This window comes from Cherax quadricarinatus, chromosome 6 (assembly GCF_038502225.1).
Source record: "Cherax quadricarinatus isolate ZL_2023a chromosome 6, ASM3850222v1, whole genome shotgun sequence".
Taxonomy (NCBI): domain Eukaryota; kingdom Metazoa; phylum Arthropoda; class Malacostraca; order Decapoda; family Parastacidae; genus Cherax; species Cherax quadricarinatus.
In genome coordinates, this window is record NC_091297.1 from 69,729,575 (window position 1) to 69,745,937 (window position 16,363).

The window sequence follows — 16,363 nt, forward strand, 5'->3', positions numbered from 1 at the left end:
CTGGACCCGTTTCTTGACCCGTCCCTGGACCCATTATGTACCCCTGTAATCTTTTGACTACCGCCGACAGGGTGGGTATGGGGTGCATAATAAATATATTAAACTAATGCTGTTTACGTACCAGTAAGCAGGTACCTGAATGTTTGTCTGCTGTTGTAGGTTGTACCAGTAAGAAGGTACCTGAATGTTTGTCTGCTGTTGTAGGTTGTATCAGTAAGAAGGTACCTGAATTTTTGTCTGCTGTTGTAGGTTGTATCAGTAAGCAGGTACCTGAATGTTTGTCTGCTGTTGTAGGTTGTATCAGTAAGAAGGTACCTGAATTTTTGTCTGCTGTTGTAGGTTGTATCAGTAAGCAGGTACCTGAATGTTTGTCTGCTGTTGTAGGTTGTATCAGTAAGCAGGTACCTGAATGTTTGTCTGCTGTTGTAGGTTGTATCAGTAAGCAGGTACCTGAATGTTTGTCTGCTGTTGTAGGTTGTATCAGTAAGCAGGTACCTGAATGTTTGTCTGCTGTTGTAGGTTGTATCAGTAAGCAGGTACCTGAATGTTTGTCTGCTGTTGTAGGTTGTATCAGTAAGCAGGTACCTGAATGTTTGTCTGCTGTTGTAGGTTGTATCAGTAAGCAGGTACCTGAATATTTGTCTGCTGTTGTAGGTTGTATCAGTAAGCAGGTACCTGAATGTCTGCTGTTTTAGGTTGTATCAGTAAGCAGGTACCTGAATGTCTGCTGTTTTAGGTTGTATCAGTAAGCAGGTACCTGAATGTCTGCTGTTTTAGGTTGTATCAGTAAGCAGGTACCTGAATGTTTGCCTACTGTTGTCTTTGTAAGAAGATAAAAAAAAAGCTGTAAAAATAAGGGCTATAGTTATTTACAACTACTTTTCAATAAATACAACCTCTTTATATCATGGAATAAGTATTTCTTATGTATGTTTCTACTGGGGAGATATTAACGAAAATCTGTTACGTTAGGTAACGTTATGTTAAATAAGGTTGAGCTAGGTACCAACGTTTGTTTACGTTACTTAACCTGGTTAGTAAGTTTATTCCGGTATACACAAATACAGTTACATAGATTATCATACATAGCAGCATGTGTGTAGAGAACCTGGGATAACCCAAAAAAGTCTGACAAAGTTTTTTATTTCCGTTGGAGTCCAGGTGCGAGACATGCCTCGGTATAGTGAGTTCTTGGAGGCTTCCTTGATGTCAGTGTAGAGCTCTTGATCTTAAGAACTGGAGCCTTCCTCCCCTTTTTCTGATTGGATGAAACATTATTACCTCCCAATCATCCCAAGCCAAAGACACTTTGACCCTTAAGGGACATACAGCGCTGGCTTTTAATAATAATAAATAATAGAACATGGGTAATAATAGAGTGGCCCGGTGGCCTGGTGGCTAAAGCTCCCGATTCACACACGGAGGGCCCGGGTTCGATTCCCGGCGGGTGGAAACATTTCGACACGTTTCATTACACCTGTTGTCCTGTTCACCTAGCAGCAAATAGGTACCTGGGTCGCATCCTGGGGGACAAGATCAAGGACCCCAATGGAAATAAGTTAGACAGTCCTCGATGACGCACTGACTTTCTTGGGTTATTCTGGGTGGCTAACCCTCCAGGGTTAAAAATCCGAACGAAATCTTATCTTATCTTACTAAAAAGTTCTGGGCCAGTGTATCAACTTAATTTAGGATTTACTATTTAAAATAATTATCGTTATATGTCAGTATGGCAGACATGGAGGGTAATAGGTCTCCTGATGCTGTCCTCAGTCATATGATGCCACCATTCAGTGGAGCTTCTGATCATGGGACCGAGGACTTCCGGAAGCTGGCTTATCGGTCTCTCGTTAAAAAAAAAAAAATTGTACCACGTCATAAGATGCGTATTCTATTTTTTTTCAGATGTTGATTTATTGGGGCTTAGAACCTTTCTTCTACAGCCTCAGGTGGGTCATTTACGTTAAATGCATTGTGTTCAGGACATTATTAAAGGAAGCATTTCGCCACGAGTGGCTTTATAAATTCTCTAAAATATAATGCCCCGACTGTGTTTATGTAGAGACAATGACTAAAGCAGAAATATTTTCCGGGTATTGACTCAACAGGAAGGTCACCCGTCCTCCAGCACATTCTCACACCAAGAGTGATCAACCTCGTTTCCAGACGTATCACGGCATTTTTTTTTCTAATTTATGTTACCTGATATAATCCAACCTAATATAATCTAACTTATAAACAGAGAAAATAGGATTAGGAGAAAATGGGGAAACGTTTAAAAATTGACATTGAGGAAAACGTCAGAAACTAACGTTTTAAAGTGAAAAGGAGTTAGTGTACCATCAAGACCTTGATAATGATCGCACTGTCGTGGTATTGGCACTAAATTTTTTTATAAGACAAATAAAACACACTAGAAATATATAGCAATTGAAGAATAAATAACGATACCATGATTGTGCATTATCAAAGTCTTCAAATGGGCCTCAGAAAACAATATGAAGTTCAATGAAGACAAATTTCAGTTAATCTGCTATGGAAAACTTGATAATATAAAAACTGGATCGGAGTATAAAACAAATTCTAACCATACAATAGAGCAAAAAAACTAATAAAAAGGACTTTGGAGTAATAATGTCAAAATCTCACTTTCAAGATCACAACTGTGTGTCTGCTAGAGAAATGATAAGATGGATAATGGGAACCTTCAAAACTAGGGATGCCAAGCCAATGATAATTCTCTTCAAATCACCTTTTTCTCTCTAGGCTTGAGTATTGCTGCACTCTAAGTCCCACTCAGGGCAGGTGAAATTGCAGATCTTGTGATTGTACAGAGAACCCCAACTGCACGTATTAATTCAGTCAAGCACCTTAATTACTGGCGTGGAAAATTTTTGATAATTTTCCTGTAATTTGTGTGTAAAAATTGATGAGGATAATAGTGTTTATATGACGTAGTGTAGATGTATATCTTTAAGGCGACTTTTGAAAGGTAGTAAGTCACACAAGAACATATATTCTCTACAGTTTCCTTATTGTGATCAGTAAACTAAATAAAATAAAATTAGTGTAATTTAAAAGAAAATATTTGGGACTAGTCCCTCTAGGATTTTCCAAGTGTGTATTATTATGTATCTTTCTCGCCAGCTTCCAGGGAGTACATATCAAGGGGCTTCAACTGTTACTAGTAATTTAGATGTTTTATCGTACTTACACATGCCGTGAAAGTTCTGTGTACATTCTCCAGGTCTGCAATTTCACCTGTTTTGAAAGGGGCCGTTAGTGTGTAGCAATATTCCACCTCGAGAGAACAAGAGATTGAAGAGAATCATCATGGGCTTGGCATCCCTAGTTTTGATGGTTATCATTATCCATCCTATCATTTTCCTAGCAGATGTGGTAGACACATTGTTGTGATCTTTGAATGTGAGATCCTTTCACATTATCACTCCCAGGTCTTTCACATTTGTTTTTCGCTGTATTGTGTGATTGTAATTTGTTTTATACTCAGCAAAGCTCCAGGCGGACATCAACCAAATCTTTCAGTGGGCTGCAGAAAACAATATGAAGTTCAACGATGAGAAATTTCAATTACTCAGATATGGTAAACATGAGGAAATTAAATCTTCATCAGCGTACAAAACAAATTCTGGCCACAAAATAGAGCGAAACACCAACGTCAAAGACCTGGGAGTGATCATGTCGGAGGATCTCACCTTCAAGGACCATAACATTGTATCAGTCGCATCTGCTAGAAAAATGACAGGATGGATAATGAGAACCTTCAAAACTAGGGAGGCCAAGCCCATGATGACACTCTTCAGGTCACTTGTTCTATCTAGGCTGGAATATTGCTGCACACTAACAGCACCTTTCAAGGCAGGTGAAATTGCCGACCTAGAAAATGTACAGAGAACTTTCACGGTGCGCTTAACGGAGATAAAACACCTCAATTACTGGGAGCGCTTGAGGTTCCTAAACCTGTATTCCCTGGAACGCAGGCGGGAGAGATACATGATTATATACACCTGGAAAATCCTAGAGGGACTAGTACCGAACTTGCACACGAAAATCACTCACTACGAAAGCAAAAGACTTGGCAGACGATGCACCATCCCCTCAATGAAAAGCAGGGGTGTCACTAACACGTTAAGAGACCATACAATAAATGTCAGGGGCCCGAGACTGTTCAACTGCCTCCCAGCATACATAAGGGGGATTACCAACAGACCCCTGGCAGTCTTCAAGCTGGCACTGGACAAGCACCTAAAGTCAGTTCCGGATCAGCCGGGCTGTGGCTCGTACGTTGGTTTGCGTGCAGTCAGCAGCAACAGCCTGGTTGATCAGGCTCTGATCCACCAGGAGGCCTGGTCACAGACCGGGCCGCGGGGGCGTTGACCCCCGGAACTCTCTCCAGGTAAACTCCAGGTGATACACTTTTAATTTCCTCGAGTTTTCCATATCGGAGTAATTGAAATTTCTCTTCATTAAACTTCACATTGTTTTCCATGGCCTATGTAAAGATTTGGTTGATGTCTGCTTGGAGTCTTTCAGTGTCATCGATGGATGACACTGTCTTGCAAATTCAGGTGTCATCCACAAAGAAAGACACGGGGCTTACATCTCTGTCTACGTCAGATATGAGGATAAGGAACAGGATGGGGGCATGTACTATGCTTGTGGAACAGAGCTTTTCACTGTGGCTGCTTCGAACTTTACTCTGTTTACCATTACCCTTTGTGTTCTATTTGTTAAGGAGTTATAAATCCATCTACCAACTTTTCCTGTTATTCCTTTATCACACATTTTGTGCGCTATTACACCATGGTCGCACTTGTCGAAGGTTTTTCACAAAGTCTGTGTATACTACATCTGCATTTTGTTTGCTCTCCAGTGCATCGAGCGACCTGCTCTAAACGCTTGTTGCCCTAGGTTCTGTAACTGATGGATATCTAGGTGGGTGGCGATGAGGTCTAGTGTATTTTCCAGTCTTATTGGCTCTATTATTTACTGATTTAAAGTGAATTTGTTGCAGAGATTTAATAGCTCATGTGTGTGTGAATTTTCGTTGGAGCTGCCCTCTCGGGTAATCTCTGCTAAGACATTATTTGCTAAACTCTTCCACTTTAGGTGTCTTAAGTTGAACTTGCCCAGCACCATGATGTTTGGGGCAGGAGTTGGGAGATTTTCCAGACAGTGGTCAATTTTGAAAAACTGTTCCTGGAATTGCTGGGAAGTAGCATCCGGAGGCTTGTATACAACCACAATAACATGGTTTTAGTTTTCGATCTTTACTGCCAAAACTTCAACTACATCATTTGAGATGAATGGTAGTTCCGAGCAAATGAGTGACTCTGTGACATACAGGCCAATCCCCCCTTCTTGCCTGTTTACTCTGTTGCATCTGAATAGGTTATAGCCTGTGATCCAAATTTCATTGTCAAAGTGATTCTTTATGTGGGTCTCTGTGAAAGCCGCAAACATTGGGTTTGACTCAGTTCCTTGATGAAAGGTATTATATGTTGTTTGTTGATGGTTTTAGGCCCTGTACATTGCAAAGATAAATCTCGTCATGTTGATGGTTCGTAGGGAAGCTTTGTTCCGTAATGGAGACTAATTACTGCCTTCGTTCCAGAAGTGTTTTGAGTTCGTGTAGGATTTCTGTCATTTCTTGCCAGTTTTCTACTTATCCTAGCACTAAAAAACCTCCGTCTCTGGAGTGGTTATGGCTCCCCTGGTTTGTTTCCCATAAGGCTAATCTGTATCTTCTTGTCCTCTTTAGGTGGTGTGCCTGACAATGTAGGTTTTAGCATTTTTCCCTGGACTGAAGAGCGGCACATTTCAGGGTGAAAAAAAATTACAGGAAGAGTTGCATTCTCCTGTTGTCATGTATGTGTGTGTGTGCATCATTTTTTGGGATGTTCAAAATTGCATGTCCCACCTGTATACCTGGAGTATACCTGGAAAAGGTTTTAGGAGTCAGTACCTCCACAGCCTGGTCTGTGACCAGGCCTCATGGTGGATCAGGGCCTGATCAACCAGGCTGTTACTGTTGGCTGCACACAACCCTACGCACGAACCACAGCCTAGCAGTCAAGTACTGACTTTAGGTGCCTGTCCAGTGCCTTCTTGAAGACAGCAAGTGGTATATTGGCAATCCCCCCTTATGTATGCTGGGAAGTAGTTGAACAGTCTTGGGCCCCTCACACCTATTGTGATGTCTCTTATCGTGCTAGTGACACCCCTGCTTTCATTGGGAATGTTGCATCGTCTGCCGAGTCTTGCTTTCATAGGGAGTGATTTTCGTGTACAAGTTTGGTACTAATCCCTCTAGGATTTTATAAGTGTACATAATCATGTATCTCTCCCGCCTGCATTCTAGGGAGTACAGGTTGAGGAACTTCAAGCATTCCCAGTAATTTCACCTGCCTTGAAAGGTGCTGTTAGCATGCAGCAATATTCCAGCCTAGATAGAACAAGTGACCTGAAGAGTGTCATCATGGGCTTGGCATCCCTAGTTTTGAAGGTTCTCATTATCCATCCTGGCATTTTTCTAGCAGATGCGATTGATACAATGTTATGGTGTTTGAAGGTGAGATCCTCCGACATGATCACTCCCAGGTCTCTTACATTAGTTTTTCGTTCTATTGCGTGGTTGGAATTTGTTTTATACTCCATATAGTATTAATTTCATCACGTTTTTCCATATCAGAGTAACTGAAATTTCTCATCATTGAAGTTCATATTGTTTTCTGCGACCCATTTAAAGATTTGGTTGATGTCCACTTTGAGTTTTGCAGTGTCTTTAATGGAGGACACTGTCATGCAAATTCGGGTGTCATCTGCAAAAGAAGACACGGTGCTATGGCTTACATCCCTGTCTGTGTCAGATATGAGGATGAGGAACAGGATGGGAGCGAGTACTGTGCCTTGTGGAACAGAGCTTTTCACTGTACCTGCCTCAGGATAATATCAGATAGCTTTGAGTGTACCAATTTCTGTCTCATAAAAAATTCATTTAGGTCTTCGACTCTCAGTATGATTAGCTGCTTGCTAAAAAACGAGTCATGTTGGGACTTGAGTAGCTCACTCATTTCCTTGCTGTCATCTGTGTAGGACCCATCTTACGTAGGGGCTCAATACTGGATGTTTCCGAATTTGCTTTGGCATAAGAAAAGAAATGTTTTGGGTTTCTTTCAGTTTCATTTATGGATTTTATTTCTTCCTGCATTTCTTGACTTCTGTAAGATTCCTTTAGCTTTAGTTCGATGTTTGCTATTTCTCTGACCAGTGTCTCCCTACGTAATACAGATATATTGGCCTCTTTTAGCCACTCTTGTTATTCTTTGCCTTCGCCTGTATAGGGAATGCCTCTCTCTTTCTAGTTTACATCTTCTCTTCCTTTTCCTTAAAAGAATATGCCTTGAGCATACCTCGAGTGCCACAGAGTTAATTTATTCTAGACATAGGTTTGGGCTGTGTTGCCTGTGCAATCTTCCCAGTTTATATCATTTAGGACCTGGTGTACTTGGTCCCACCTTACGTTTTTGTTATTGAAATTGAATTTGGTAAAGGTCTCTCATGACTGATCACATTTTGTTGGTCTTGGGCCCCGCACTTTCATGTCTGAACCTCTATTATGCTGTGATCTAAATATGGTAATATTTCGTATCAGATCATCATTGTTAGTGAAGATGAGGTCCAGTGTATTTTCCAATCTTATTGGCTCTATTATTTGCTGGTTTAAGGTGAATTTGGTGCAGAGATTTAAAAGCTCGTGTGAGTTTTCATCTGAGCTGCCTCCTGGAGGAATGTAGCAAATAATGCTACGGCATTATTTGCTACATTTCTCCATTTTAGGTGCCTTAGGTTGAAATCCCCCAGGAGCAAGATGTTGGGGGCAGGAGCTGGGAGATTTTCCAGTGATCAATTATCAAAAGCTGTTCCTGGAATTGTTGGGAAGTTGCATCCGGAGGCTTGTGTATAACCACAATGACCATGGAACTCCGTGTTCATCAAGAACTGCAAGAAGCCCCTATCACGAGCCTTTACCATCCTATGGAGAGGGAGCATGGACACGGGGGTCGTCCCACAGTTGCTAAAAACAACAGACATAGCCCCACTCCACAAAGGGGGCAGTAAAGCAACAGCAAAGAACTACAAACCGATAGCAATAACATCCCATATCATAAAAATCTTTGAAAGAGTCCTAAGAAGCAAGATCACCACCCATCTAGAAGCCCATCAGTTACACAACCCAGGGCAACATGGGTTTAGAACAGGTCGCTCCTGTCTGTCTCAACTAATGGATCACTACGACAAGGTCCTAGATGCACTAGAAGACAAAAAGAATGCAGATGTAATACATACAGACTTTGCAAAAGCCTTCGATAAGTGTGACCATGGCATAATAGCACACAAAATGCGTGCTTAAGGAATAACAGGAAAAGTCGGTCGATGGATCTATAATTTTCTCACTAACAGAACACAGAGAGTAGTAATCAACAGAGTCAAGTCCGAGGCAGGCACGGTGAAAAGCTCTGTTCCACAAGGCACAGTACTCGCTCCCATCTTGTTCCTCATCCTCATATCTGACATAGACAAGGATGTCAGCCAATCGCATCTGCTAGAAAAATGACAGGATGGATAATGAGAACCTTCAAAACTAGGGAGGCCAAGCCTATGATGACACTGTTCAGGTCACTTGTTCTATCTAGGCTGGAATATTGCTGCACACTAACAGCACCTTTCAAGGCAGGTGAAATTGCCGACCTAGAAAATGTACAGAGAACTTTCACGGCGCGCATAACGGAGATAAAACACCTCAATTACTGGGAGCGCTTGAGGTTCCTAAACCTGTATTCCCTGGAATGCAGGAGGGAGAGATACATGATTATATACACCTGGAAAATCCTAGAGGGACTAGTACCGAACTTGCACACGAAAATCACTCACTACGAAAGCAAAAGACTTGGCAGACGATGCACCATCCCCCCAATGAAAAGCAGGGGTGTCACTAGCATGTTAAGAGACCATACAATAAGTGTCAGGGGCCTGAGACTGTTCAACTGCCTCCCAGCACACATAAGGGGGATTACCAACAGACCCCTGGCAGTCTTCAAGCTGGCACTGGACAAGCACCTAAAGTCAGTTCCTGATCAGCCGGGCTGTGGCTCGTACGTTGGTTTGCGTGCAGCCAGCAGCAACAGCCTGGTTGATCAGGCTCTGATCCACCAGGAGGCCTGGTCACAGACCGGGCCGCGGGGGCGTTGACCCCCGGAACTCTCTCCAGGTAAACTCCAGGTAAACAGCACTGTGTCTTCCTTTGCAGATGACACCCGAATCTGCATGACAGTGTCTTCCATTGCAGACACTGCAAGGCTCCAGGCGGACATCAACCAAATCTTTCGGTGGGCTGCAGAAAACAATATGAAGTTCAACGATGAGAAATTTCAATTACTCAGATATGGTAAACACGAGGAAATTAAATCTTCATCAGAGTACAAAACAAATTCTGGCCACAAAATAGAGCGAAACACCAACGTCAAAGACCTGGGAGTGATCATGTCAGAGAATCTCACCTTCAAGGACCATAACATTGTATCAATCGCATCTGCTAGAAAAATGACAGGATGGATAATGAGAACCTTCAAAACGAGGGCTGCTAAGCCCATGATGACACTCTTCAGGTCACTTGTTCTATCTAGGCTGGAATATTGCTGCACACTAACAGCACCTTTCAAGGCAGGTGAAATTGCTGACCTAGAAAATGTACAGAGAACCTTCACGGCGCGCATAACGGAGATAAAACACCTCAATCACTGGGAGCACTTGAGGTTCCTGAACCTGTATTCCCTGGAATGCAGGCGGGAGAGATACATGATTATATACACCTGGAAAATCCTAGAGGGACTAGTACCGAACTTGCACACGAAAATCACTCAATACGAAAGCAAAAGACTTGGCAGACGATGCAACATCCCCCCAATGAAAAGCAGGGGTGTCACTAGCACGGGGGCGTTGACCCCCGGAACTCTCTCCAGGTAAACTCCAGGTAAACATCATTGGATGCATTTAGTAGTTTCGAACATATCAATGACTCTGTGACTTACAGGCCAACCCCCCATCCCTTTTGCATGTTCACTGCCACATCTGTATAGGTTATAACCTGGAATCCATATTTCATTGTCATAGTGATCTTTTATGTGGGTTTCTGTTAAAACCGCGAACATTGAGCTTGACTCTGTGAGCAGTCCACGAATGAAAATATTTTGTTGTTCGTTGCTGGCTTTAGACCCTGCATATTTGCAAAGACGATTGTCGTCGTATTGGTGGTATGGTGATATTCCATGCCAGAAGATACCCAGGGTATAGAATTTTCATAGATTTGATTTCTGTTAAGATTTCTTTTTTGTGGCTCCATTCCCTATTGGTGCATTTCTTTTGTTCTCCCCATTACCTACAGCCACTGTACTAACATCATTGTTTCCACCAGTTTTTCTGGTAATATATCGACACTGGTCTCCGAAGCATCATCCCCTTTTATTCTATCTCCAACAGATAACATAAGATTTCGTTCAGATTTTTAACCCCGGAGGGTTAGCCACCCAGGATAACCCAAGAAAGTCAGTGCGTCATCGAGGACTGTCTAACTTATTTCCATTAGGGTCCTCAAATCTTGTCCCCCAGGATGCGACCCACACCAGTCGACTAACACCCAGGTACCTATTTGCTGCTAGGTGAACAGGACAATAGGTGTAAGGAAGCGTGTCGAAATGTTTCTATCCACCGGGAATCGAACCCGTGTGTGAAGCGGGAGCTTTAGCCACCAGGCCACCGGGCCAACAGTAGTGGTACCTTGTTCCTTTGGAATTTGTATAGCGTTGTCTTTACCTGTTTCATCACCAGGACTACTGTCTCCATCTGGTGCACTGCCCTGTAGGACAGCACTAGCACCATCTGGTGCACTGTCCTGTAGGACAGCACTAGCACCATCTGGTGCACTGTCCTGTAGGACAGCACTAGCACCATCTGGTGCACTGTCCTGTAGGACAGCACTAGCACCATCTGGTGCTCTGTCCTGTAGGACAGCACTAGCACCATCTGGTGCACTGTCCTGTAGGACAGCACTAGCACCATCTGGTGCACTTTCCTGTAGGACAGCACTAGCACCATCTGGTGCACTGTCCTGTAGGACAGCACTAGCACCATCTGGTGCACTGTCCTGTAGGACAGCACTAGCACCATCTGGTGCACTGTCCTGTAGGACAGCACTAGCACCATCTGGTGCACTGTCCTGTAGGACAGCACTAGCACCATCTGGTGCACTGTCCTGTAGGACAGCACTAACACCATCTGGTGCACTGTCCTGTAGGACAGCACTAGCACCATCTGGTGCACTGTCCTGTAGGACAGCACTAGCACCTTCTGGTGCACTGTCCTGTAGGACAGCACTAGCACCATCTGGTGCACTGTCCTGTAGGACAGCACTAGCACCATCTGGTGTCCTGTAGGACAGCACTAGCACCATCTGGTGTCCTGTAGGACCACTAGCACCATCTGGTGTCCTGTAGGACAGCACTAGCACCATCTGGTGTCCTGTAGGACAGCACTAGCACCATCTGGTGTCCTGTAACAGCATTAGCACCATCTGGTGTCCTGTAGGACAGCACTAGCACCATCTGGTGTCCTGTAGGACAGCACTAGCACCATCTGGTGTCCTGTAGGACAGCACTAGCACCATCTGGTGTCCTGTAGGACAGCACTAGCACCATCTGGTGTCCTGTAGGACAGCACTAGCACCATCTGGTGTCCTGTAGGACAGCACTAGCACCATCTGTTGTCCTGTAGGACAGCACTAGCACCATCTGGTGTCCTGTAGAACAGCACTAGCACCATCTGGTGTCCTGTAGGACAGCACTAGCACCATCTGGTGTCCTGTAGGACAGCACTAGCACCATCTGGTGTCCTGTAGGACAGCACTAGCACCATCTGGTGTCCTGTAGGACAGCACTAGCACCATCTGGTATCCTGTAGGACAGCACTAGCACCATCTGGTGTCCTGTAGGACAGCACTAGCACCATCTGGTGTCCTGTAGGACAGCACTAGCACCATCTGGTGTCCTGTAGGACAGCACTAGCACCATCTGGTGTCCTGTAGGACAGCACTAGCACCATCTGGTGTCCTGTAGGACAGCACTTGCACCGTCTGGTGTCCTGTAGGACAGCACTAGCACCGTCTGGTGTCCTGTAGGACAGCACTAGCACCATCTGGTGTCCTGTAGGACAGCACTAGCACCGTCTGATGTCCTGTAGGACAGCACTAGCACCATCTGGTGCACTGTAGGACAGCACTAGCACCATCTGGTGCATTGTCCTGTAGGACAGCACTAGCACCATCTGGTGCACTGTCCTGTAGGACAGCACTAGCACCATCTGGTGCACTGTCCTGTAGGACAGCACTAGCACCATCTGGTGCACTTTCCTGTAGGACAGCACTAGCACCATCTGGTGCACTGTCCTGTAGGACAGCACTAGCACCATCTGGTGCACTGTCCTGTAAGACAGCACTAGCAACATCTGGTGCACTGTCCTGTAGGACAGCACTAGCACCATCTGGTGCACTGTCCTGTAGGACAGCACTAGCACCATCTGGTGCACTGTCCTGTAGGACAGCACTAGCACCATCTGGTGCACTGTCCTGTAGGACAGCACTAGCACCATCTGGTGCACTGTCCTGTAGGACAGCACTAGCAACATCTGGTGCACTGTCCTGTAGGACAGCACTAGCACCATCTGGTGCACTGTCCTGTAGGACAGCACTAGCACCATCTGGTGCACTGTCCTGTAGGACAGCACTAGCACCATCTGGTGCACTGTCCTGTAGGACAGCACTAGCACCATCTGGTGCACTGTCCTGTAGGACTTCACTAGCACCATCTGGTGCACTGTCCTGTAGGACAGCACTAGCACCATCTGGTGCACTGTCCTGTAGGACAGCACTAGCACCATCTGGTGCACTGTCCTGTAGGACAGCACTAGCACCATCTGGTGCACTGTCCTGTAGGACAGCACTAGCACCATCTGGTGCACTGTCCTGTAGGACAGCACTAGCACCATCTGGTGCACTGTCCTGTAGGACAGCACTAGCACCATCTGGTGCACTGTCCTGTAGGACAGCACTAGCACCATCTGGTGCACTGTCCTGTAGGACAGCACTAACACCATCTGGTGCACTGTCCTGTAGGACAGCACTAGCACCATCTGGTGCACTGTCCTGTAGGACAGCACTAGCACCATCTGGTGCACTGTCCTGTAGGACAGCACTAGCAACATCTGGTGCACTGTCCTGTAGGACAGCACTAGCAACATCTGGTGCACTGTCCTGTAGGACAGCACTAGCACCATCTGGTGCACTGTCCTGTAGGACAGCACTTGCACCATCTGGTGCACTGTCCTGTAGGACAGCACTAGCACCATCTGGTGCACTGTCCTGTAGGACTTCACTAGCACCATCTGGTGCACTGTCCTGTAGGACAGCACTAGCACCATCTGGTGCATTGTCCTGTAGGACAGCACTAGCACCATCTGGTGCACTGTCCTGTAGGACAGCACTAGCACCATCTGGTGCACTGTCCTGTAGGACAGCACTAGCACCATCTGGTGCACTGTCCTGTAGGACAGCACTAGCACCATCTGGTGCACTGTCCTGTAGGACAGCACTAGCACCATCTGGTGCACTGTCCTGTAGGACAGCACTAGCACCATCTGGTGCACTGTCCTGTAGGACAGCACTAACACCATCTGGTGCACTGTCCTGTAGGACAGCACTAGCACCATCTGGTGCACTGTCCTGTAGGACAGCACTAGCACCATCTGGTGTCCTGTAGGACAGCACTAGCACCATCTGGTGTCCTGTAGGACAGCACTAGCACCATCTGGTGTCCTGTAGGACAGCACTAGCACCATCTGGTGTCCTGTAGGACAGCACTAGCACCATCTGGTGTCCTGTAGGACAGCACTAGCACCATCTGGTGTCCTGTAGGACAGCACTAGCACCATCTGGTGTCCTGTAGGACAGCACTAGCACCATCTGGTGTCCTGTAGGACAGCACTAGCACCATCTGGTGTCCTGTAGGACAGCACTAGCACCATCTGGTGTCCTGTAGGACAGCACTAGCACCATCTGGTGTCCTGTAGGACAGCACTAGCACCATCTGGTGTCCTGTAGGACAGCACTAGCACCATCTGGTGTCCTGTAGGACAGCACTAGCACCATCTGGTGTCCTGTAGGACAGCACTAGCACCATCTGGTGTCCTGTAGGACAGCACTAGCACCATCTGGTGTCCTGTAGGACAGCACTAGCACCATCTGGTGTCCTGTAGGACAGCACTAGCACCATCTGGTGTCCTGTAGGACAGCACTAGCACCATCTGGTGTCCTGTAGGACAGCACTAGCACCATCTGGTGTCCTGTAGGACAGCACTAGCACCGTCTGGTGTCCTGTAGGACAGCACTAGCACCGTCTGGTGTCCTGTAGGACAGCACTAGCACCATCTGGTGTCCTGTAGGACAGCACTAGCACCATCTGGTGTCCTGTAGGACAGCACTAGCACCGTCTGATGTCCTGTAGGACAGCACTAGCACCATCTGGTGCACTGTAGGACAGCCCTAGCACCATCTGGTGTCCTGTAGGACAGCACTAGCACCATCTGGTGCACTGTCCTGTAGGGCAGCACTAGCACCATCTGGTGCACTGTCCTGTAGGACAGCACTAGCACCATCTGGTGCACTGCCCTGTAGGACAGCACTAGCACCATCTGGTGCACTGTCCTGTAGGACAGCACTAGCACCATCTGGTGCACTGTCCTGTAGGACAGCACTAGCACCATCTGGTGCACTGTCCTGTAGGACAGCACTAGCACCATCTGGTGCACTGTCCTGTAGGACAGCACTAGCACCATCTGGTGCACTGTCCTGTAGGACAGCACTAGCACCATCTGGTGCACTGTCCTGTAGGACAGCACTAGCACCATCTGGTGCACTGTCCTGTAGGACAGCACTAGCACCATCTGGTGCACTGTCCTGTAGGACAGCACTAGCACCATCTGGTGCACTGTCCTGTAGGACAGCACTAGCACCATCTGGTGCACTGTCCTGTAGGACAGCACTAGCACCATCTGGTGTCCTGTAGGACAGCACTAGCCCCATCTGGTGTCCTGTAGGACAGCACTAGCACCGTCTGGTGTCCTGTAGGACAGCACTAGCACCGTCTGGTGTCCTGTAGGACAGCACTAGCACCGTCTGGTGTCCTGTAGGACAGCACTAGCACCATCTGGTGTCCTGTAGGACAGCACTAGCACCGTCTGATGTCCTGTAGGACAGCACTAGCACCATCTGGTGCACTGTAGGACAGCCCTAGCACCATCTGGTGTCCTGTAGGACAGCACTAGCACCATCTGGTGCACTGTCCTGTAGGGCAGCACTAGCACCATCTGGTGCACTGTCCTGTAGGACAGCACTAGCACCATCTGGTGCACTGCCCTGTAGGACAGCACTAGCACCATCTGGTGCACTGTCCTGTAGGACAGCACTAGCACCATCTGGTGCACTGTCCTGTAGGACAGCACTAGCACCATCTGATGCACTGTCCTGTAGGACAGCACTAGCACCATCTGGTGCACTGTCCTGTAGGACAGCACTAGCACCATCTGGTGCACTGTCCTGTAGGACAGCACTAGCACCATCTGGTGCACTGTCCTGTAGGACAGCACTAGCACCATCTGGTGCACTGTCCTGTAGGACAGCACTAGCACCATCTGGTGCACTGTCCTGTAGGACAGCACTAGCACCATCTGGTGCACTGTCCTGTAGGACAGCACTAGCACCATCTGGTGCACTGTCCTGTAGGACAGCACTAGCACCATCTGGTGCACTGTCCTGTAGGACAGCACTAGCACCATCTGGTGCACTGTCCTGTAGGACAGCACTAGCACCATCTGGTGCACTGTCCTGTAGGACAGCACTAGCACCATCTGGTGCACTGTCCTGTAGGACAGCACTAGCACCATCTGGTGCACTGTCCTGTAGGACAGCACTAGCACCATCTGGTGCACTGTCCTGTAGGACAGCACTAGCACCATCTGGTGCACTGTCCTGTAGGACAGCACTAGCACCATCTGGTGCACTGTCCTGTAGGACAGCACTAGCACCATCTGGTGCACTGTCCTGTAGGACAGCACTAGCACCATCTGGTGCACTGTCCTGTAGGACAGCACTAGCACCATCTGGTGCACTGTCCTGTAGGACAGCACTAGCACCATCTGGTGCACTGTCCTGTAGGACAGCACTAGCACCATCTGG

The 16,363-nt window shown here is 46.7% G+C and overlaps 2 protein-coding genes across 7 annotated transcripts in view; one reads left to right on the forward strand and one right to left on the reverse strand.

Annotated features, from left to right (window-relative positions):
* The window catches only part of LOC128693861 (uncharacterized), a 383,960-nt gene that overhangs the window by 217,858 nt on the left and 149,739 nt on the right, over positions 1 to 16,363 (reverse strand). The gene's annotated exons all lie outside the window — the stretch shown is intronic.
* The window catches only part of LOC128693120 (ankyrin-3), a 358,860-nt gene that overhangs the window by 658 nt on the left and 341,839 nt on the right, over positions 1 to 16,363 (forward strand). The gene's annotated exons all lie outside the window — the stretch shown is intronic.